This window comes from Neovison vison, chromosome 1 (assembly GCF_020171115.1).
Source record: "Neovison vison isolate M4711 chromosome 1, ASM_NN_V1, whole genome shotgun sequence".
Lineage (NCBI taxonomy): Eukaryota > Metazoa > Chordata > Mammalia > Carnivora > Mustelidae > Neogale > Neogale vison.
The window spans coordinates 218,481,307-218,504,164 of record NC_058091.1 but is presented as its reverse complement, the minus strand read 5'-3'; the positions used below and the strand labels follow the sequence as shown (position 1 = coordinate 218,504,164).

The 22,858-nt window shown below is 44.9% G+C and overlaps 2 long non-coding RNA genes across 3 annotated transcripts in view; one reads left to right on the top strand and one right to left on the bottom strand.

Annotated features, from left to right (window-relative positions):
* LOC122918725 overlaps positions 1-22,858 on the top strand; it is a 126,592-nt gene that overhangs the window by 76,452 nt on the left and 27,282 nt on the right. The gene's annotated exons all lie outside the window — the stretch shown is intronic.
* LOC122918717 overlaps positions 7,334-22,858 on the bottom strand; it is a 145,660-nt gene continuing 130,135 nt past the window's right edge. Inside the window, exon 5 of the long non-coding RNA XR_006386665.1 lies at positions 7,334-7,533. This is a non-coding gene — a long non-coding RNA (uncharacterized LOC122918717). The remainder of the gene's footprint in view (positions 7,534-22,858) is intronic.

The window sequence follows — 22,858 nt, the reverse complement described above, 5'->3', positions numbered from 1 at the left end:
CCTGGGTGGCTCAGTGGGTTAAGCCTCTGCCTTTGGCTCAGGTCATGATCCCAGGGTCCTGGGATCAAGCCCCACATCAGGCTCTCTGCTCAGCAGGGAGCCTGCTTCCCTTCCTCTCTCTCTGCCTGCTTCTCTGCTTGCTTGTGTTCTCTGTCAAATAAATAAATAAAAATCTTAAAAATAAAAAAAATCCACCCTCTTCCCAGCTTTCTGTAGGTGCTTAAGAACATGTGTCATGGGACAATAAATAGAAAAGTTGGCAGACGGAGGATTAACCCCAAATGGCAGTCGCTTGGGGAAGAGGACAGAGGTATTGATTTCACCAAGTTTCAGCTGATTAGAGCTAAGCTGAGTATCTCCCACTGCCCTTTCCCCAGGTGGCCTTCTGCATTCCTCTTGTTCCAGCTGTGTGGGGTTCATGATGAAAGGGAATGCAGAGGGCCTGACACCCAGGCTTGCTCCCGCCCACCTCTTCCTGGTGCAGGCAAGCACTCCCATGAACCCAGTCACCTGAGCAAAGTGCCTCAGGCCAACCAGGGGGGTCTCTGGTGGAGACTTGTGATGGCGGTGAGGCAGGACAGGGACTGGGGAAGCCTCCCTTTGTCTACACCGCTGGAAAACAGGGTAGCTTTCCCCACATGACTCCCCTGCTTTAAGGCTGCTTCTCCTTGTGGGGTTAATTACACCAACCTGAATCTCAGGGAGGGTGAGTTAATTGCCAAACACAATTATCAGGAGCCCACGAGGTGCTTCACCACCGTAAAGCATTACATCTAATTATTGTTCATAATCATAGAGGTTCAGAAGTGCCAAGGGCTCCCATGGCAACCTTAACTCTTTTCTCTCTCGCTCTCCCTCTCTCTCTCTCTCTCACACACACACAGTAAGAGACTTTTTCATTACGGTATTAAATGCAGCTCATAAACCTGCCATCTTATTGGGCAAATATTTATTTTTAAAGCTGAGAATAAGTAGGCAGTTCTGGGGTAATGATTCTTCTTCCGAATAAGCCAGTCCTAGTCTTCAGTGTGATGACGTACACAGGCACCCAGAATATCAGCCAGAGCACCTTGCTTCTGCTGCAGCGGCAAAATCTTTATCAAATAGTTGTCATGAGAAAGGACATGGAGTGAGACTTTGGTTTTATGGTATTTCAGTAAGAGTAGCCCAGAATGACTGAAAATATCTTATAAATATAGCAGGGGTGCCTGGGTGGCTCAGTGGATTAAGCATCTGCCTTCGGCTCAGGTCATAGACCTCAGGGTCCTGGGATCGAGCCCCACATTGGGCTCCCTGCTCAGTGAGAAGTCTGCTTCTGCCTCTGCCTCTGCCTCTCCCCGCCTGCTCACGCTCCATCTCTCTCTTTCAAATAAATTTAAAAACCCCACCCTTCCCTCCAAAACTCCAAATATTTGCTGGGCATTTTCATATGCCAAACTCTGTCCTGGGCTCTGCATTCTAAGAACGCACAAGACAGACATGGTCCCTGGGCTGGTGACCATCTCTTAGAGTATAGTTGGTAGGCATCATGTTGGGGGAGGTGGGAACACAGACCACTTTTGAAGAGAAAAAGAGGTCCCAAGCTACCTATGGGGTGAGAGGACAAACTCTACGTAGAAAGGGAGACAAGCCATTCAAAGTTGGTGTTTTGCTTAAACGGAAGGCGTCAATCTTGGTGAAATCTCACGGAGTTTTTTAATCCATAGCGCTAGTCCCACGATACACATCTATTTCTAAACACAAGACGGCTGAGTTAGGCTACCTCCAGCAAAAGCCTTGCATTCTCTCTGTCATAGGTTCTCAGGCCTTGGACGAGGCAACACACTGACAGCCAGGGGTGCAAACACAGGACAGAGCTTGGGCCTGAACAAACACGAGGAAGTCCGTTCCACTGCACAGACCTCTCCAAGGAACAGAACAAACTGCAGAGCAGGAGAAAGATGATTGATAGTAACGTCAGGTTTCAATGTCCTATTTCTGAAGGGCCTCAAAGACGTACACAAAGTGTTCGAAACACATAATAAGAATCCCTGCTAAATCTTCCCGTTCCACCTCTTACCTCACACCGCAGTTCTTTGTCCCTTGACTTTCCAGGGAATGTCTGGAGTTTAAAAATGAAGCTGGAACTCATACCGCCAGCAGGTGCTGTGACGCCTGGTGCCCCGAGTCATTTTCCTTCCAAACCCAGCAGGAGTCATCTTTTTTGTATGCTCTTGACACCTACCAAACCTCAGGGAGATTCCTCAACCAGGCTACCTCGATCATTTCATATATCTAAAGAGTGTTTTGTTGTTTATATGAAGTTGAAGTCGGCCAATAGCATTCTCTCCTCTTTACACAGAGAGCTCTGTGAAAGCAGAAGCTAAGTCTCAGCAGCAGCTGAGAAGAGATGAGAGTGACTAACAGATCTAAAGGAAAATAGTGTTGAAAGAATCAAGATTTATAATTCACATAAATTGAATTACTCATTAGCCGCTTGGTCTGAAGAACCGTGATATCGCTCCGCATTTTAAGCATCTCTTAAATAAGATTAATTTTCAGAATGACAGGTAATGCCACTCACGAGGGGAAAATAACAATTTACTTCCCATCCTCGATTACTTATTAAAAAGCATTTCATTGCAGTTTAATCTGGTGAGTCAGAATCTTCACCCAGAGATCAGTTATCACCATCCTGTTGAGAAGCTCATTAACTGGGGGAAATTTGGAAGAAGCAAAGACAATGGGGAGGACCAGATCTGCATGGGCTTTGTATACGTCTGTGGATCCCCTCTCTGGGCTGCGTGAGGAGCCTGCACAGGGGACAAGGCAGCTTTTTTACAATGTATTTCAGCAACAGAAGCATCCTTTGTGATCTTGACTTCAATTTAAATCATTTATTTTCTGATTATGAAATAGATAAATAGAATTTATTGAAAATATTTAGAAAAGCTTTAAAAAAGCACAAAGGAGAAAATAATAGCTTTTAAAGATGCACAGTAGACACACACCAGTAGCATTTTCTTTTGTCTGATGAGTTTATACATACAGGGTTTTGAAAGAGGGACACTGTTTGCTGGGAAGTGCAAAGGCCCTGTGATAAAATTAGGTTGGTGTGTCCAAGGAGGAGCAAGAGGGCTAGTCTGACTGGAACAGAGGAAGCTAACAGCAAGAGGGAGATGTTAGAAGAAGTGGTCAGAGAGATAAATGGGGGCTGGACCTTACAGGCTCTTGTAGGTTAGAGCAAGGATTGGGGCTTTTATTCTGAATGCAATAGGAAGCCATTGAAGGGTATTCATCAAGGGAGTGATATAATATGAATAATCTTCTAGAAGGATCTGTCTTCTTGGGAGAGGGGAGAGGAGGGTTGCACAAAGACAGAAACAGGAAGCCATGTCAGCAATTCAGGCGAGAGATGATGCTGGCTCAGACAAAGATGCAAGTGGTAGAGGTGTTAGACAGACAAAGATTGGATTCTGGATGCAATTTGAAAATGGAGCCTACTGCATTACTGAGAAATTGCATATAGAGTATAAGGAAGGAGCCAGGATGAGTCCCTGTATTTTCATGTTGAGCGCAAGACCAGAGTTGCCATTTACTGAGAAGAGGAAGATGAAAGTCAGAACAACAGGAGCTGTGCTTTGGATACATCACTTTTGAGACGTCACAAGACATTCGAGTGGAGGTGCTTAGTGGGCCAGTGGATGTTTAACTCCGGAGTTCAGGGGTGATATCTGAGCTACAGAATTAAATTTCGGAACTGTCAACATGGAGATGGTATCTGAGACCGCAGGGCTGAATGAGATCACCCAGAGAATGTGTGTACATAGAAATGAGAAGAGATCTGGGCACTGAGCCTCTAACATTGAGAGGATGACAAAGGAGCTCAAGAAGGAGCAGCTGGGCAGGGAGGAGAACCAAGAGGCTGGTGTTCTAGAGGTCAAATGAAGAAAGGCTTTCAAGAGGAAGGCAGTAATCAACTACTAAAAGGAAACTGCTGATAGGGTCAGTAAGATTTGCTGAGCCATGACCTTTGGACTTGGCAATGCTGAACTCATCAGTGACCTTGGCAGCAAGAGTAGCTGCTGTGGAATACTGGAAGTGCAGGGGGTTGACTGGGGCCTGGGAATGGAGGAAGTGGAAACAACAGGTATTGGCCAAACAGTAGCACAAAGTAAATATTAGACAACAATCTCAAGACATTCATTGTCAACGTGTGGAATTCTGAAAGGCCCAAGTATTCACCAGGAACGAGGGACACACTCCCTTCTATGGTCCTCTGTGAGGACCAGCTTGCTGGGTGTCTGCTACATTAGAAACGGTGATGATTTGCAGAACCAAGAGCTTCAGGGAAATGCATATGTCATTGGCACATCTCTAAAGATGAAATAGAAATGTCCAGCAGAGAACTCCTTCACCATCCATTAGTTGTCATCAGAGAAGCAAGGCAAAAATGGGATAATTTGATAAAAGCAGCTCACATTTTTCTGATGGTTTTCACTTTGCAAAAATGCCTTCACACATGTCACCTGATCTTCACATCAGCCGGGGAGGGAGCCATTATTTCATAAGCAAAAAAACAGGGACTTGGTCAAGGTCATAGATGGTATGAAAGGAGGAGCTGGGACTCAACACAAGTTTTTTTGACTCCAGATCCCAGCTCTTTCCACTTTATCAACCTGCTTCTCTTTAAAGCGGATGTTGCCTTTTTTTTTTAAAGCTTGCCTGCAACAGTTAAATGCTTATCACAGTTCAAGCCCTCCTCAACGGGCTCTCCCCCGAATATACCGCACAACCCCATCACAAAGTCACTGTTATCACCCTCACTTTGTAGGTGAGGAAATTGAAACAGAGAAGCTAAGCAACTTGCCAAAGGTCATACAGCTGGGAAGTTGTGAGTTCAGAGTAGAACCCAGGTTCTTAACTACATTTTGCCATTTTTATCTTCTTAGTACCCAGCCCTTCAAGCAGAGAACACATTAATGGACTTGACCATGGTCACATGTTGATTGACGCTGACCTTAGTCCAGAACTCTGATAATTTGATCAATTAAAGGGAATTTTATTGAGCCCCTTCTGAGAGTGATATGAAGTATTAGATACGTTGAAGTCAGGCACAGAAAAAAGTTAAGGTGTGGTTTCTTCTTCTGAGGGGGCTGCACGGTCTACCAGTGTGCCATCAACTGTCTTTTTTGGCAATTCTGTACTGCAGGGCAGTAGGTCGAATTAGTATTATTTTGCCCATTCTCCTCAATACCTTTCTCCAACCTATGGGACAAGTGTACTTCCTTCCCTGTGTTGGGCGTGGCCATTACCGTACTGGCAGTTACCATAGGAGCAGAGGCTTGGGTTGTGCTGGTGGAGTGTGGCTTGCTCTCTGCTAGTCCCACCGTCCACCATGAGAGGAATGTGTCCCAGAGCTTCTTTAGCCTGGGTCCCAGAATGGGAGACACAGGGGGCACACTAGACTCTGACCAGCAGCCTAGGGTCGTGCCTAGCTGACTCCAGTCAAATTCAGCTGAGCTCAAGGTGACTGCAACTCAGATCCCTGAGAGAGAAATGAGTATTTGCTGCTTCAGTCATTCAAGTTGTCGGAGTCACCACACAGCATCGTTACAGAATCGTTGATTAACCCACGTGGGAAATGTAGATTGAAAATCCACAGTGTAGTTTGAAAATTCGGTCGCCATCTTATAGTAATAAATTGGAAGGCAATGTCTCTCTGTGAGTTAGGAACAGATCAGTTCACAGCAGTCCCAGTGAACAGCCGCGGTCTCTCCCTTGGGAACTCTCCTTTGGAATTAGTCTTTGAAGAAGAGAAAACCAACTGCTTATCCACCTCTCTTCTTGTTTCATTTATATTAGATGTGTTAACCATGATGATCGTCACACCTGTGACACCATTTAGGAGAAAATGCATGGCTGCCTCTGGTGAGGTGGCAGACTTAGACAGCCACCTGAAGTCCCATAGATGTGACCCAGCCTCTCTCAGTGACATCTGATTGGACCAGAGCCAGGGTGACCTAAGAGCAGCTGACTCATAGGCTGGCTTGAAAAAAGTGATTAGCTCAGCTGATCACATCCCTTTACAATCTGAATTAGGAGATATAGAAACTTAGAAGGTTGTGTAAGCAGAGATGCAGAGAGAAGCTGGGGAGAAACAGAGGAGAGAAACAAACTCCTTATGGCATGACTTTAGACAGCAATAGAGTTAAGTAAGATCCAAGAAGCCCTCCTGCTAGGAACCCCATGCTGTCTTGGGTCTGGAATTGCCCTCCAGCTCACTCCACTGTTTGTGAAGCTGGGCCCCCAGGCACTTCATGTTTGAAGTTCCTGAGGCATTCTCTCCATGACTGCCCAGTAGGCCAACTCCAGATCAGCCCCAAACTAACCTAGAAATACTCTGTTCTTTGCACACTTACCATCCACCCTAGGAAAGCCCTTCGTTCTTCCTCCCCCTTGTCTTCATGGCTCTGAGAGAGGAAAGACAGCAGCTCCTTCTTGTATTGTTTTGATGACCTTCTGTGATATTGAACATACTGTTGAGATGCAAAAAGAATCAATTGAAATAAAACACCGAGAGTGTCCCTTTCCAAGGGAAGGCAGAGATGATTTGCAGGCCATTGACTGGCATGCACAACGCAGAAGCAAGCTCAAAATTTGGTGCTCATGGCAGACACCGTACGGGAGGTGGGAGGGTATGGTGGCCTGAAGGACGAAGATGCAGAAACATAGGGAGCAGAAAGGGGACTGAGACTCTGGGAAGTATTGTCTTGTGCGGTAAGATGAGTATGACCAACATTTTCTCATTTAGAGAGGATGTCTAATTTCTTCTGACAGTGATAAGAATAAATGAGGTTATTAATGTGCCCCATTTTGAAAAACCATTTCATCATTCTTAAAAGCAAAACGAGTCATTTGTTTTTCTATCTCTGAACAATAAAAGGAGATGCTTCAAGTGGTTCCATTATATGTGCTTATTCTATACACCTGACGTGAAGTCAGGGGGCCTTGTAGACTGCAGCCAGTGACGGAAGCCATAGTCAGGGCTTGGAAGATGGGAGTCTGTGGTGCTCTCTCCCCCTGCTCTGCCAGATGTGGGAAATAGATGGGAATCTTCCATTTGGCCTGGACATTTAAAACCCAGGGACTGATCACTCCATTGTTTTACCTAAGTAAGATGAGAATCCCTTTATAATAACAAAAAGTGGATCCCTTATCAAACATAAATAGATTGCTCAAATAAGGCAAAGTAACATAATTTTCTAAATACAAAAAAGGGCTTGGATAGATTTCAAGGGTATTATGCTGAATGAAAAAAAGCCAGTCTTAAAAGGTCATATACATTGTTTATTGCATCATTTCATTTGTATAATGTTCCTGAAATGAATAATTGACAGAAGGGGAACAGATTAGTTATTTGCAGAGGCTAGAGATGGTGGGGGGGACAAGGGGATCAAAGGGGTTGAGTACAAGGGGGTACCATGAAGGAGATCTTCGGGGTGGTGAGGAGCTCTGTGTCTTGATTGCAGTGGCCATTACACAGCCCAGAGCCTGTGATGAGATGGCATAGAATTATACACATTGGCCATAGTCAAATTCCTAGTTATACTGGACTACACCTATGTAAGGTGTGACCATTGGGGGAAACTGAATGACTTCTCTGTGCCGAATTTGCAATACCCTGTGAATCTATGTATCTATAATTATTTCTAAGTAAAAAGGGTTTTGTTTTTATTTTTATAAAACCAGCATACTGTGATTAAGAAAGTGAAAAGACAGACCACAGACAGGGAAAATTCTTTTGCAATACATTTATGTGACAGAGGGCTCACGTCCAAATTTGTAATGCGTTCCTGTAAGTCAATAAGGACAAAAAACTCAATAAAAATGGGCAAAAGGAGATAACTAAACATCCGATGACAATTTAGAAAAGTGTTCAACATCGTTATTCATCAGGAAAAGATAAATTGAACCCACAATGAGATACCACTGCATACACTCATTAGGATGGCAAAAATTTTAAGGATCAACAACGCTGAGCTTGAGGAGGATATGGAACAATTAGAATTTGCATATATTGCAGATGGGAATGTAAATTGGATCAGCTGCTACGGGAAGACTCTGGAGACTCAAACTCCATGATGAAGATTAGCATGTTGGAAGTTAATTAGAGAGTGCTGTTGGGACCAGCACCTGGGAAAGGAAAGGAAAAGGAAGTGCAGGGAAAGGAGGTTTGGGCAGAGGGCAAAGCTGGGCTCCAAGGCAGCCTCAGGAAAGATGTCGTGAGGCGCTGTAAAGCTGGGATGGCCATTCAGGGTTGTTCTGGGCTGGGGCAAGGGAGCTTGACTGATCAGTCACTGGATGTTGGCTGGTCTGGGAAGGGGTTGTGTCCTTGGGTGAGGCACCTCTCTCCAGCCCAGGCAGTCCCTCTGCAGGCCTGCAGTCACATTCCCAGAAGCAATGGAAGTGCCTGTCAGTCCCGACAGGGGGTTGGAGGGGCACATCAGAGTGCCACCACAGTCCATCCCTTGTACTATTCAGACTGGCTTCCTCATCAAGTATTGAAAGTAGCTCCTCTAAACATTCTGATGGGCTTTTTGTGGATAAACTGTAGTTTCTACCATCTCAGCTGGGGCTGTTACTCCATTTCCCCATCTACCATGACCCAGGCTGAATTTCCTTCATCTTCAGTTAACAACCCTTTTGGTCTCGGATACTTCCCTGATTGTAGGAACCAGACCCACATTCCTGAGACCTGAGTCCCGGGTTACAGTGCTCTTCTCAGGCCAGGGTCTTTTTACCACCAAAATTTGGCACAGAAGTGTCAAGAAGCACCCAAATGGGTCACCCGAATGTCAGTTATATTCCTCCCTCCCCTCCTCCTGATGATTTGGGTCAATTATTTTTGCCAGAATAATGGTTCCTTTTCTTGCCACTAAGTCTCTTGGCAGAAAGAGCACAAAATGCCCAGACAGCAGGGATATTTTGGTGGTACTCTTCCTCTGTCCCCTAGTGGAAGGGTTCCCCTTCTGGGAACCAGAACCTCTAAACCCACAGAACCCAGACTTCCAGGGATGGGATGCACAAAATCTCTCAGTCATTGGAAGTCGTGTTATTGTGAACCTTTCCTCCTTCTATAGCTTGGCCCTTGGACCAAAGTATTCAATCTATGGGGGACACAGCACCATATAAAGGTTACTGATTTAGAGTGTATGTTATGTCCTGGATGATGGCACCCTATCCTGCAAGGTACCACCTCCAAACTGACACGTTAGCTGTTCCTTCAACAGGATAGTCCATCACTCACATCATTCCTGAGAGTCTAGCTGCTTCTCACTTATATGGCATTTGATATAACTAATGAACCCATAGTCATGTGCCTAATCACAGAGTGTTTTCCTGGAAAGTGGTGGTTCACCCTTTAACTTCAGGTGATAGAGTTGGCTTAAATTCTGTGGGCAGGAGAGACAAACCCATATCCAATTATCTCTCTACTGTTGTCAAATGAAGCACTCACTCTCTAGGATGGCAGCCATCTAAACTAATCAACCTGCCGCCAAGTAATTGGTTGACCTACGTGAGGGATGGTGCTCTATCAGGATGTCTCCTTGATCACCTTTGCTAGCAGGTTGGAAATGCAACAGCAGCATGGGCAAGACCCACCTCTGTAAGTGGGAGTCATACTGCTGGTATCATAGATAGTCTCCATCCCCCCCATGATCACTCCATTCATACGTCCATTGGGCCATTGGGTCAGCACTGGCATGGCCAGTGATAGCGGCTGGCTGATGTGAACTGGATTTTTAATGGTGTGTTTCTCTGGATTTTTAATGATTTTTCCAGGGTGGGGTACTAACATGAAACACTAAGATCTCCACACTGCAAGGCCATTCCCATATGTCCCTCTACATCTTTCTACAGCAGCCTTGTCTCTGACCTCCTTATCTGTCTCCTTCCAAACCTTTGATCAGCTATGTAAGCCATTTGTTACTATCCATGGATCTATGGATATTTTAACCCCTGACCACTTCTTTTGACACACAAAGTGGATGACCAGATTCAAAGCCAGAGCTCTGCTCGTTGAAAGAATCCCTCCTCACATCGTCAGGTTGCCCCTTGAATATGAACTCTTCCCTTTTGGGGGCTTGTACTCACATTCAAACCAACCCATCTATGAACTGAACTTAAGCTTTTTTCTCTTCTGTCATCTGGTCACCAGAGATCCCCCAGGTGACCATAGGTTGAAGCTGAAGGAAAAGCACTATTCAGCTGAAGCCACTCCCAAAGAGGGCTGACAGCTGGCAGCAGTCCCAGCAGCTAGGAGGGATGTCTTAAAGGAGAATCTGAGGGAGCTATTCTAGTGTCCACTGGAAGTATCAAGTAAATCTAGACATAGATCTAGTAAATCTAGACATAGACCTACCCTGTCACCCAACATTACACTCTTAGGATACATGGAAAAAAATGAGTGTATTTTTCCATGTATTAGTCATGTATTTCCATGTATTTCTATGTATTATTCCATGTATTTCATGTATTTCCAAAAAATATATGAAAAATCCAAAGCAGCTTTTCTTACAATAGCCCCAAGCTGGAAACACCACGTGTCCATCAATAGGAGAAGAGCTAAATAAATTAGGAGTAGAGTCATACAAGGAATATGGAACCATAATATAAAAGAACAAATCAACGATATGTATAATAATGTGGATGAACCTTACAGACATTATGCTGAGTGAAAAAGCCAGAGCCAAGAGTATATTTTGTTTGATATCCTTTTTTTCATTTGTCAAGGACAGGCAAAACTAACGGAATTTGAAGTAAAATAGTCTTTACTTCCGGTGGAGGTTGGTGGGTATTGCCTGGGAGTTTTCTCCAGTGGTAGAAATATTTTCTAGCTGGATCTGGACTTTGATTACATTGATGTATATGTGTGTTTGTATATATGTAAAAACTTAGGAATCTAATCTGAAACTCAGATTCATTTACACATTTCACTTTTTTTGTATTTTTATCTCAGTTAAAAAAAAAACTCCAGGGCGCCTGGGTGGCTCAGTGGGTTAAGCCACTGCCTTTGGCTCAGGTCATGATCTCAGGGTCCTGGGATCGAGTCCCACGTCGGGCTCTCTGCTCAGTAGGGAGCCTGCTTCCCTCTTTCTCTCTCTGCCTGCCTCTCTGTCTATTTGTGATCTCTGTCTGTACAAATAAACAAATAAAATCTTTAAAAAAAAAACCTCCAAATAAACAGGATACTCAAGGGAAAGAGAAAATGAAGGCGTACAATAAAAAAGACATGTGGTTCCTTAATATGTGACCTCTCTGCTTTGACCTTCTCAGTTCTTTTTAAGAGGCAAAGCCTCAAAGCATAAATACTATGAAAATCCCACTTTGCTACTGATACATTACTTAGAATCACAGTGTCTTGAATTTACCTGATCTGTTTCTTCTCTGGGTCTTGGGGTTTCTGCCCACCTGTCCTTTCCATCTACAGCAGTGTCTTCTCTCTGACTTTCCTGGAATAATTTTCATTTGTGGAGAAAACTGCATTCTACAAAATATAAACATGCTCCAGTTCCCTTTCCTACACCTGCAAATCTTCTCCCGCAGCTGGTGTCCCTCTGTCTTTTATATCGATGCATTTGATGTCACTGTTCCTCAGCTATTTTCAATTACCCTGTCATTTCCCTTTCCCCATCCCCCATGGCTTTCTGAGTGTGGATGATTTAGCAGGATTCAGTAATCAGATATTTAAAGGGACCAGCTTCTTTGGAAACAAGACAATTATTTTTCTGCACCATATTAGCCCTGTTAACACTATGATGTGAGTTGTGATATGAGTTATATGCTATGGTATAGTCTTGTTCCCATGGTGAATATGTCAGGCAATGATCTATCAATGGGGGGGGTAGACAGGTGTGAGAGGAGCATTCTGATCAAATTACTTAACCCGTTTTTTCAGCTGTAAAACAGAAAAATAATGGGAGGTAATAGACTTGTTGTGGGAATTATGTCAACATGTATAAAGCGTGAAAACATGATGATGGTGAGTATCTTCAGGAGATTTCTGATCAGAACAATGCTGCTCACTGGGCATGTGCAGAACACATCCATGGAAACCAACAACAGCCAGAAAATGTCTCCCGTACAAATAAATGCTCCTCACTTGGGAAGGACAAGTCTCAAACAGGAAATGATCTCCTGCTGTTAACAGGCAACAAAGAGAGAATGATTTGTTACGTAGAGAGAATTTCTTTAAAGACTGAGCCGAATTAATTATTAAAGACATGTGCGATGAGTAGGCAGGATAATATCAAGGAGTTCTAAATTATTTACACTTTATTGCTCTTAGTCTGTGGGCGTTTTTGACATGGCTCATCTTCTGTGGGGGATTCTGCAAAGAGTTCTTGGCCCTGAATCTTTTCTGATAATGCAGCTCCCTGAGAAAGTCTTGAACTGTCTCATTCATTTAAAATAACCAGTTTCTTGAATTCCTTGTCACAAAGATTCTGCTCTTAGCAATATCTTCAGGTCGCAGATTGTAGCTTCTACTTTATGGTGCATGAGAAGGAAGAGATGTTTCCAAGGAACATGTCAGTTCTGAATGCATAATTAACTTCCTACCATTTCTGAAAATCTTGATGTGTTGGTAAGAATGATGTTAGGAAGTTCTCCCCCTTCAGATGTGCCTTACCCCTCCTACTTGGGTCATCTCCTGGAGCTTTGGAGCTCCAAATGGTCTACATATGCCCATGTGCTCTTGTATATTAAAGTTAAGCAGCTCTTGTGACATGCCCACACATTTCCTGAGCAGATACAGGTGTTATGAGAAGGGAGCTGAGAAGTTCCCATAATACCACACAGAACAAAAAAAGACAAGAGGGAGAACAGCTATGAAGAGAATTCTGACAAGGGGTGAGGGCTCGCTGACTAATCTGGGACTCTTTCTCCTCTTTAACCATAAGAAGAGAATCAGGCATAGAAGTCTTGTGCAAATTAGTTGATATGGGTGTATCTTGAGCATTCCCCATTCCCATGCTTGCTCTGCCTCCCCCGGGATAAATGATTATGGGGTCCCAGCAAAGGTCAGATGTTCAGGGTAGGTTCTAAGAATCCAATCCACCATTGCTTTTTAAAAAATTTCCCCTAAATCTACAGAGCTCTGGCTGTAAGAAATGACTTAAATTTATGATATGGGGTGGATGTGGGGCAGTGGGGGTGTAGGGAGTGGGAAATAGGAGGGCTATGTTGGGTTTCTCTTTGACCACTGTATCCTAATACAGAGCTTTCTACTCTGGGAATCTCTATGCCAAGATGCTTACCTTGACTGACATCCTTTGAATTAAGTTAGAAGCTAGGAATTGGGGAAAGATGATTAAAAACCTTAATTGGGGCCATCGGGGGCATTTATTTATTTTCCTTTTGTAACCCTACCATCCTATGTGGGCGTCTAAATTCTTGACATTTTGGCCAGCTTCATTTGGGTTGATTGAGTCTGATGGGGTCTTCAGATTACTGGAGATAGAAGAGGAGGGGCAGGAGTTCTTAGGTCCAACCCTCAGGGAAGCCTGGTCAGGCCCTGTGAAGGCAAACCAGCCTGGTCTTCCTCCCCTTCAGGGGGTTTGGAACAGCCGGGCGGTACCACAGAGCTGTGCTTGGGCAGGTCTAGGCAGTGCTGCTCAGCTGAATTGTCTGTTCCTGGGAGTGTGGTGGGGACAGAAGATAATGGACTGAGGGGCTCCACCTGAGTTAGCTTCCTACATTCCCACTGCAATCCTTTGTTGGACATCAATTTCCAGACCCTCGGGGAGATCCTTCTTCAAGTGAATTAATTCAAAAGAATGCCCCCAGATTAATTAGCGTGGATGGTTTTTACGTTCCTCTAAATCAGAGTGGATGTTCTCACTGCCGTTGTACCAGCCCGCCTTGACCCCTGCAGGACGATAATCCATTCCTGCCGTTTACCACCCGTTCTCCCTGTCTTCTCATTCGGGGCCTGTATTTCTGAACACTTTCCAGGTCCTCTGCATTTCTTTTCATGACATCTCTGATGTTCCTAATTCTACATTCCGGACAATTCCTGACCCGCTGCTGTTGGCTCTTGACGGGAACTCTGGATGTGTTCTTGCCAAGATACAAGCCCTCAGCCCTGGTCGGCCAGTAAACGGGCTGACCCCTTAGTCCGTCTGATGGCCTTTTCATTCTTTTTTTTAAGATTTTATTTATTTATTTGAAAGAGAGAGAGAGAAAGAGAGTGACAGAGCACGAGTGGGGTTGGGGGCAGAAAGACAAGCAGACCCCGTGCCCAACACAGAGCCTGATATGGGGCTTGATCCCAGGACCCTGGGATCATGACCTGAGCCGAAGGCAGATGCTACACCCACTGAGCAACCCAGGCACTCTGGACTTTTCAATCTTAAACCTCAGTTTCCCCTTCCCACAGAGACCTTAGGAAACTTTTCTTTCCTTCCTCCCTCACCTTAGTTCCTGTCTACAGCATCCTTGAAGCTTGTCTGCAAATCTGTTTGTGGGTCTGGGGAGGGAGTGGGTCTTTGGGGAATGTGCAGGCAAGACCCAGGACTAAACGTTCACTGGTTCTTGCTTAATTAGTGTGGCTCCAAGAGAAAGGGCTCGGGCAGGGGAAGAGCCCGCAGCAGAGGAACACAGTCTCCTTCGCTGGCTTATTTCTGCCCTGTCTAAAAGCTGCAGCTCTGTAGCCCATCGACACCCACGGCAGCACTGTCTTCCCATGGCTGGGGGCACAGAAGTCCAAGAGCACCTGGCTCGGGGGGTCCCAGAGTCTGGCCACTCACCACTTGACAAAATCCGAAGGCAGAGAGACGAGCGATGGTGAAACAAGAAAGGAATGAATTCAGTGAGGCCAACACTCCAAAGACAGAGGCCTCCCGTCTCAAAGACTGTCTCCAAAGTGCTGAAAATACTCCATGGTTTATAGAAGGCAGATGTGGGCCAGAGGTCAGTGGGTACGTGCTGGTGGGCAGTGACAGTCAGGTCATTGCTGTCTTGGGCTCAATCGTGGGCAGGGTTTGCTGGCTCAGGGCCGTCCTTATCACTTGAGGGGGCCGATTCCCTTCCCAGTACCGGAGGCTTTGCCAGCAGGGTCTTTGGCCTGAATTAAGAGATAGGCTGCAAAGAAGAACTTACTCAGCTAGAAAGTTTGAGGTCAGAATGAAGGTAGTTGAAGTTCTCTTTCCTTCCCAGACGCCAGGCAGGGAAAAACCTTTCTTTATTGTTGGTAACCATAATGGCTCACACACGTGAACTGCTCGTGCTGTGCTGAGCTCGGGACAGCAATTACTTTATTTGATCCTTACTCTGAAGCAATTCTGAGAGGTGGGTCATCTTTTCCACAGGAGGACCCGGAGGCCCAAGAAATGGCAGAGCTTGGCTAGAAACCCAACTCTGACCCCCGAACTGGAGCCCTGGCCCTAGCCCCGAGCTGAAAGCAGTCCAGTTCTGTGACTGTCCCATCAGCACCTTCTTAGCTGTCACATTTACTTCGGACGCTGCATCAGTGTTCTCAAGAAAAAGGAACACTTTGGAGGAAATCAGCCTTGACAGGCCCTGTCAGAGTGGCAGTGCCTTCTGCCCCGTCAGGCTAATCCTTCTCCTCTGTGAGAAAGCCCCGCCTCCCTGTCACTTCGGGGCATTGTCTAGTCTCCCACTTCAAGAGGCTTATCCCCTGAGACCATCTGGTGCGGCTTGTTTGGATTCAGTTTTGAGTGTTTCGTTTCTTTTTATCCCCCGGACAGAATCAGATCCAGCCCTCCTCCTTCATCCCTTCCTGCCAGCCCTCCTCCTTCATCCCTTCCTGCCAGCCCTCCTCTTCTTCCCAAAGGTGATCAACCAGTCAGGGCCGAGTTGCCTCTCACAGACCAGCGGTGCTGGAGCAGAGTGGCCAGCCAATAAATGTTTGTTGAATGAATGAGTAATTGAAACTTGGAACATGCGGAGCTATGGTATTCTGATGGCACTGCTGTTGCGGCCCTCTTGGAAAGGAGCCACACGTTGATCTGGGATAGAAGGACGGGGGCAACTCTGTGATACTGACTTTTGTCTCTCGTGATCACTTCTGGTTCATTGCAGACCTCTCCCGTGCCTGCCAGAGAGAAGCCCACACACTGTCCCCACGCACTAGCTAAGTGCGATGGAGCTTGGTGAATATATAGGGCTCTTCCCACCCCACCTCCCATTTCCATTTAGGTGCTTGGAAGGTCAGCTTGAGCTGACCTTCGTCCTTTTGTTTTTTTAGAGTCATTGTGATATCATCATGTTCCTTTCAAGTCACTGGGCCAGGGTGGATAGTTAGGACATTGTATCAGATGCTATATTCCTACAGAGCCCTAAAACTTCAATCTCCAACTCTGAAGGGGAGAATGCGGTCTTATCAAGATTGCCTGGCAGAGCCTGTTATTTATAAACCCTCCCAGTTTATCACCGACAAGAATGTAATCTCATCCACAGAGGCTTTTTAAAGATTTCTCTGTTAATATTTGCTTCATCATTTCAGAAAATCTTTAGCTAGGCCTGATCAGACAGTTATTTCTGGCTGGGGATAAATTCCATTTTCAGAATATTGCTTGGCTCTTTGTTCCTTTTCCCTCCACTACCCACCCCCTAGCCTGACTCATCTCTTCTAGAACCTTCTCTTTCCTTCTCAAACCACTGGGAGTGATTTACTAAGTGCATTTCCCAGCCAGCTCTACTGGCTGGAAAGACCAATTTACAGGAACAACATGTCCCCAAGTTATCACTGGGTCATGCTCCAAAATTCATTTGAGAATCAGCTATTGGAATTACACCATTCCCCCCATCATAGGAACAATAGTGGTATAGGTATATCCCCCTGAAACCATTTTATCCATAATAAACCTGAACCATAATGCAAGTGAGGGGTCTAGGAACAGAAAGAATATCTGTATGATCCAGAAGAGATAGAGTATGAGGGAAAGGAGCAAGAGGAAATGGGAGAAAGGGCATTTTCCCCTATGTCTTGTTAATGCAGTTCTAGACCAGGGCCATAGTTCATAATAATCAGGTCCTACACATACCAGCTTCTTGTGGTCTTAGAGCAAGAAATAATTGAAATTTAGGGTTTGACCTATGTTAAACAAACTTACATGAGCTTGATATACCAATCAAAGTGTCAGGTTACCCAGCAACATTGCTGGCTATTAACCCCCCTGGATAAGCACATTGCTACCAGTGCATTTCCTCCTTGGAAGGAAATCTGCAAAGGAAGTTAGAGAGCAATCAGAAAGCTACATGGTGAGCCTCCTATAGATCAGGGCATCAACTGGGAAAAAAACATCTTTAGGCCCTACCATTCTCTCCTTTAGCCACAGCATGCATAATCAAGGCTCAGGGATTGCTTCTTTCATTCTCCCTTTTCTAGACTTTCTGGCCCTTTGTTCTAACTGTGGTGACATCCCCAATCAGATTAGAGGCAACACTGGCAGACCTGGGAGCCATTCTGATCCTTTAAAATTGATGTAGTACTATTTATTCTGTTCTGATCGAACATGTATGGATTTTATATTTAACTAGCAGGAAACAATTTAATTTCTGTTATCAGGGATCACTTTAATGTTTCCAACCTCCTCCTTACCATGTACCATTTATACTTTCAACTAGACAGGATCACTATTTTATATGTGTATGGGAGAAGAGGGGAGAGCAGAATCTGTGTATCTTATTCCATAAAATCAGTCCTCAAAATTTAAAATATTTGCTCCCTCAAATCCTTTTTTGAAGTAGCAGGAATATAAAGTAGAACAAAATATGAACAAATATAGAGAGTCATTTACTAACTTTTTTTTTTTTTTTTTGAGAGCGAGAATGAGAGAGAGCAAGCAGAGGAGGAACAGAGAGAGAATTCTAAGCAGGCTTTGTGCCCACATGGGGCTTGATCTCACAACCCTGAGATCATGACCTGAGCCAAAATCAAGAGTTGGCTGCTTAACCAACTCAGCCACCCAGGTGCCCCATTAACTTTCATCCTTGATTAAGACCTTCTTCCTTATAGTAAATGATCTCAGCTAAAGGTTAGAAAGGAAAGTGTGTGGACTGATTTATACTAATGTGTGAATGACTAGCTAATACTGCAATAACACCCTGGGACTTTGTCTTTTGAAAAGAAGGTATACATTAATATATATGCATCTTTAGCCAGTAGAATTTCAGGCAGTATAAGCAACTATCTCATGGAGTAGAAAGTTCAGGGAGTGCTGTAGGAAAAATTTCAGGTTCAGGCTGGTCTTTTGGTCTAGAGTTCAGCTTCCCTAAGCTAGTTATAGCCATTTTTTTTTTCCTGAACATCAATCTCAGAGATTCATAAGGCTTTAAAGCTTATCACAAGAATTTTCATGGCAGGGGTACCTGGGTGGCTCAGTTGGTTATGTGTCTGCCTTTGGCTCCAGTCATGATCTCAGGGTCTTGGGATCCTGCCTTGGGCTCTCTGCTTAGTGGAGAACCTGCTTCTTCCTTTCCCTCTGCCAGCCACTCCCCCTGCTTGTGCTTGCACTCTTTCTCTCTCTGTCAAATAAATACATAAAACCTTACAAAAATTATTTTTTCCATGGCAGTGCTATCAGGACCTCTGGTCTGGGGGTGAGAAGGGGTAGGCTGCTCAGCGGAGAGTGAAGGCAGTTGTTGGCATCTTTGTACAATGGGAGACTCTTCTACTAGCTTAACTTGACCTTTCATCCATTTCTGTTTTTCATGTTTCTTATCTCTTTCCAAATGCCCCATTTCACTTTGTTTTTTGGTCTTGCTTTTAAAAATGAGCTTGGCACCTGAATGATTTAAACATTTTTAAAAAATTTTTCTTGACATCATTAGTGTTTTCTGTCCTCTCCTGTGTTTCTCCTATTTCACCTAGCCTTAATTCCCAGGATCCCACCATAGGGAAATTTTCTTGTTTCCTAGCAACTCAGTTTGATGCTGACTTTGCTGGGTTGGTCTCTTCCTCCTTCACCAGCTTCCAGATTTCCCCCCAGCTTGGGAAGAACTTTTCTCCCAGCTGTATGAGTATCTGAAACATACCTCACCCTCAATCCCAGAACTCCTCGTACTCTGCCTCCCATTGCTGGACACGCAGAGAGACCGCTCCTCCCCACCCCCCATGGCTGCTCCTGATCAGTAGAAAGAGGAACTGAATAGTATCTCTACTGGATGATTTAATGACGTCATGTGACCTGTAGCTGCACCTAAACCAATCTCCAGCTCTACATCTGGACTAAGGATAATGGTCCTGAGCCAGGGTAGGGCTGGGAAATTACACAGGACAAGTTTTGTTTTTGTTGTTTTAACCTTCCCATTGATAAGTTCCCAGTACAAACATGCCGTGGGTGAGAGTTGGCCAGGGTGACCTCTGAGGCGTGCTATCCTTCTATTCTACGAGGGCGTCAAGCCAAGCAAACTCGTTGGGTACACCAGTGCTAGGGGCCATGAGGTATACTTATGATGTATTTCACAAGGAACCTTACCACCCTCGTTCAGAGGGCAGCTGATATTTCCCTATAACTACCATAGTGCTTTAAAGAGATTGTCCTCAGTTTCCAAGAATTCCGGTGACCTAGTTAAACCTGCAGCGTATTGGCCCCATGAATACCTAAAAAATCATTTTTATTTATGTTTCAAAGCTTAGAAACTAATATGATATTGTCATAGTACAAAGAAATTGAAAATGTTTCCACACGTGTGGTTACTCTCATTAAATCAGTTTGTAGAACCATTCAGCAAATATTATTTGAGTACCCACTCCATGTGGGGCACTAGGCTAGGCGTCAGGGACATCGCCAGGAGGTAGGAATGGTCCACGAACTACTCTCATGGATGTTACAGTAATCGTCAAAGAAAAAAAGGCATGATTTTTTTTCTGAAATGCAGAGGACTGAGCTTTCACAGGGGCCCATGCCATATTTTACCGACCGAGGGTGTGTATTTGGATTCTCATCTTATTTCTCCTGCTGGATTGTAAACTTCTTGCCAGCACCAACTTTTACTTTGGTGCCTTTCCTCAGAGCCCTCCGCCCTGCTTCCCTCATGCCTGGCTCGTAGCTCCGTGGTCGTCCTTCTCCCACGGGGACCATGGCTGATGCCTTCCGAGGGCTTATTAAGTCGTATCCCTGGCAGTCAGGGCTTTGTTTTACCCAGACAACAATGCTAAAGGAAGCTGCTGTTATGGACGCCACTGAACACTGTTTTTATCTTGGTCGCCATGGCCCAGTGTGGCCTGGCCCCAGTTCAGCTTCTCCCTCCGCCCCCTCCCCCTTGCTCACGGCTCTCAGTCACGCTGGCTCCTTGTGGTCAGTTGGCCTACAATGGTGTGCTTCCACCTCTGGGCCTTGCTCTTTGTGCCTGAAATGCTCTTCTTCCAGACCATCATGTGAACCCTCTGTGCCACACCACCTCCCCAGACAGGGATTCCCCAGCCTATCTGATCCCACATTCATGGTCTCACCCTGCTCTATTGGCCTTCATAGCATTTAACATTACCTGACACACTCTGGATCTGGTATTTCACTTTTAACATCCATTTGTTAACATCTGAATCGGGAGGGATTTTGTCTGTCTGGCCCAGAGCTAGATCCCTAGTATCTTAGCCTGTGCTGGGCACAAAGTGTGTCATCAATAAATATTTGATAGATAACATAGCTCCACTTTATAGATGAGAATATTGAAACTTAGAAAAATTAAGTGATTTATTCAAAACCACACAACTAGGAAATGCTGGAGATAGGATTCTAACCTGAGTCATCTTAGGCCAAAACCCCTATTCTTAATCTGTGTGTGTGTGTGTGTGTGTGTGTGTGTGTGTTTCTTCCTTCCTCTCCAGTTAGTTTTCAGATTCACGGCAATGACTGTTTCATATTTTGTAGACTGATGGATAAGGAGACTGACATCTGGAAGAGATTTCATAAATTTATAAACAAATTTTATAAAATAGCTTATAGATGACTGAACAGGCAGAAACAGGCAGGTTTCCACGGGGATGCAGGGTAGACAAAAGTGCAGAAGCTGGGGCACCTGGGTGGCTCAGTGGGTCAAAGCCTCTGCCTTTGGCTCGGGTCATGATTCCGGTGTCCTGGGATCAAGCCCCACATCGGGCTCAGCAGGGAGCCTGCTTCCCCTGCTCTCTCTCTCTCTGCCTACTTGCGATCTCTGTCTGTCTAATAAATAAAAGTGCAAAAGCCTAAGGAACCTATTAGGCAGAGCAAGAGTACCATTCAGCATAATTAGCATGCCCGTGTAAGTGGCTAGCTTACTGCCAGGGGCAGCTTAGGCAGTGTGAAAAATCAAGTCTACTGGGTAACTTTTTTTTTTTTTCTTTTCATAACTATTTTTTTTCAATTTACTTATTTTCAGAAAAACATTATTCATTATTTTTTCACCACACCCAGTGCTCCATGCAAGCCGTGCCCTCTATAATACCCACCACCTGGTACCCCAACCTCCCACCCACCCCCGCCACTTCAAACCCCTCAGATTGTTTTTCAGAGTCCATAGTCTCTCATGGTTCACCTCCCCTTCCAATTTACCCAAATTCCCTACTCCTCTCTAACGCCCCTTGTCCTCCATGCTATTTGTTATGCTCCACAAATAAGTGAAACCATATGATAATTGACTCTCTCTGCTTGACTTATTTCACTCAGCATAATCTCTTCCAGTCCCGTCCATGTTGCTACAAAAGTTGGGTATTCATCCTTTCTGATGGAGGCATAATACTCCATAGTGTATATGGACCACATCTTCCTTATCCATTCATCCGTTGAAGGGCATCTTGGTTCTTTCCATAGTTTGGCGACTGTGGCCATTGCTGCTATAAACATTGGGGTACAGATGGTCCTTCTTTTCACGACATCTGTGTCTTTGGGGTAAATACCCAGGAGTGCAATTGCAGGGTCATAGGGAAGCTCTATTTTTAATTTCTTGAGGAACTTTTATCATTGCACTCTCCTTTCGGCAGCTGGAGGCATTGTCCCATACCTTGACTTACTGTGCTCTTGCACGTTTAAGTACCTGACATGCTTTGCTCATCTTCCAGAGACTTCATCATGATGAGAGGAAGCCATGGTGAAAACGTGCTAGTCTTGAAGACAAAATGGTCACGGGATTGAACACGATCTCTGAACGTCTGCCAGACAGCAGATTGTAATGTTCACCTTACTAAGAGGGTTGGATCCCAATGAATTTGGAGGCATCTAAACAACAATAAGATTTATTCTGTTCCTTAAATGCAGAAGCCTGGACTCTTGAGAGTAAATAATATTTTGGTAGAAATCAGTGGTAGAAGAAGAGCCACTTGTTCTGTTTTTCAGAGTCGATCCCTCTCTTCCTTCTAACACTTGCCTCCCTTTGCCTACTCTGTCCCTTCCCTTAGCACGGGAAGCAGGAAGGAGATGTAACCAGAGCCCTCCCTTGGGACTGGCCCGGGTGAGCCAAGACAGTCAGATCCTCCCAGCTGGCCGGCTAGAGGGGTGTCTGCCAATGGTGTTCCAGTGTCAGGGCTGTGCAGATGGGATACACATCTCTTTTTTCCACCATGGTGATCTTGTCACTTACAATGCATCTCTTTTGGAGGCTAAAATGATTGGCATCCCTTGCCCCTGCCTGTTTCACACGCTGGTCTCCCTCGTCACTCTTCATCATAGCATCCCATCCTTCCCCCAAACACACTGTTGTTGATTTTCATCAGCTCTGAAACAAAGAAAACGCGCTGCTCCCCGACTGGAGGGTATTACACCAGGGAAGCAACAATTCAGAGCTTAATTACTTGTCTCTTGAAAAGGGCTCTCTAAATTAAACCAGTGTGTTTCCCTGTCTCAAACATGTTTTCTGTCTGTGGGAAGATGAA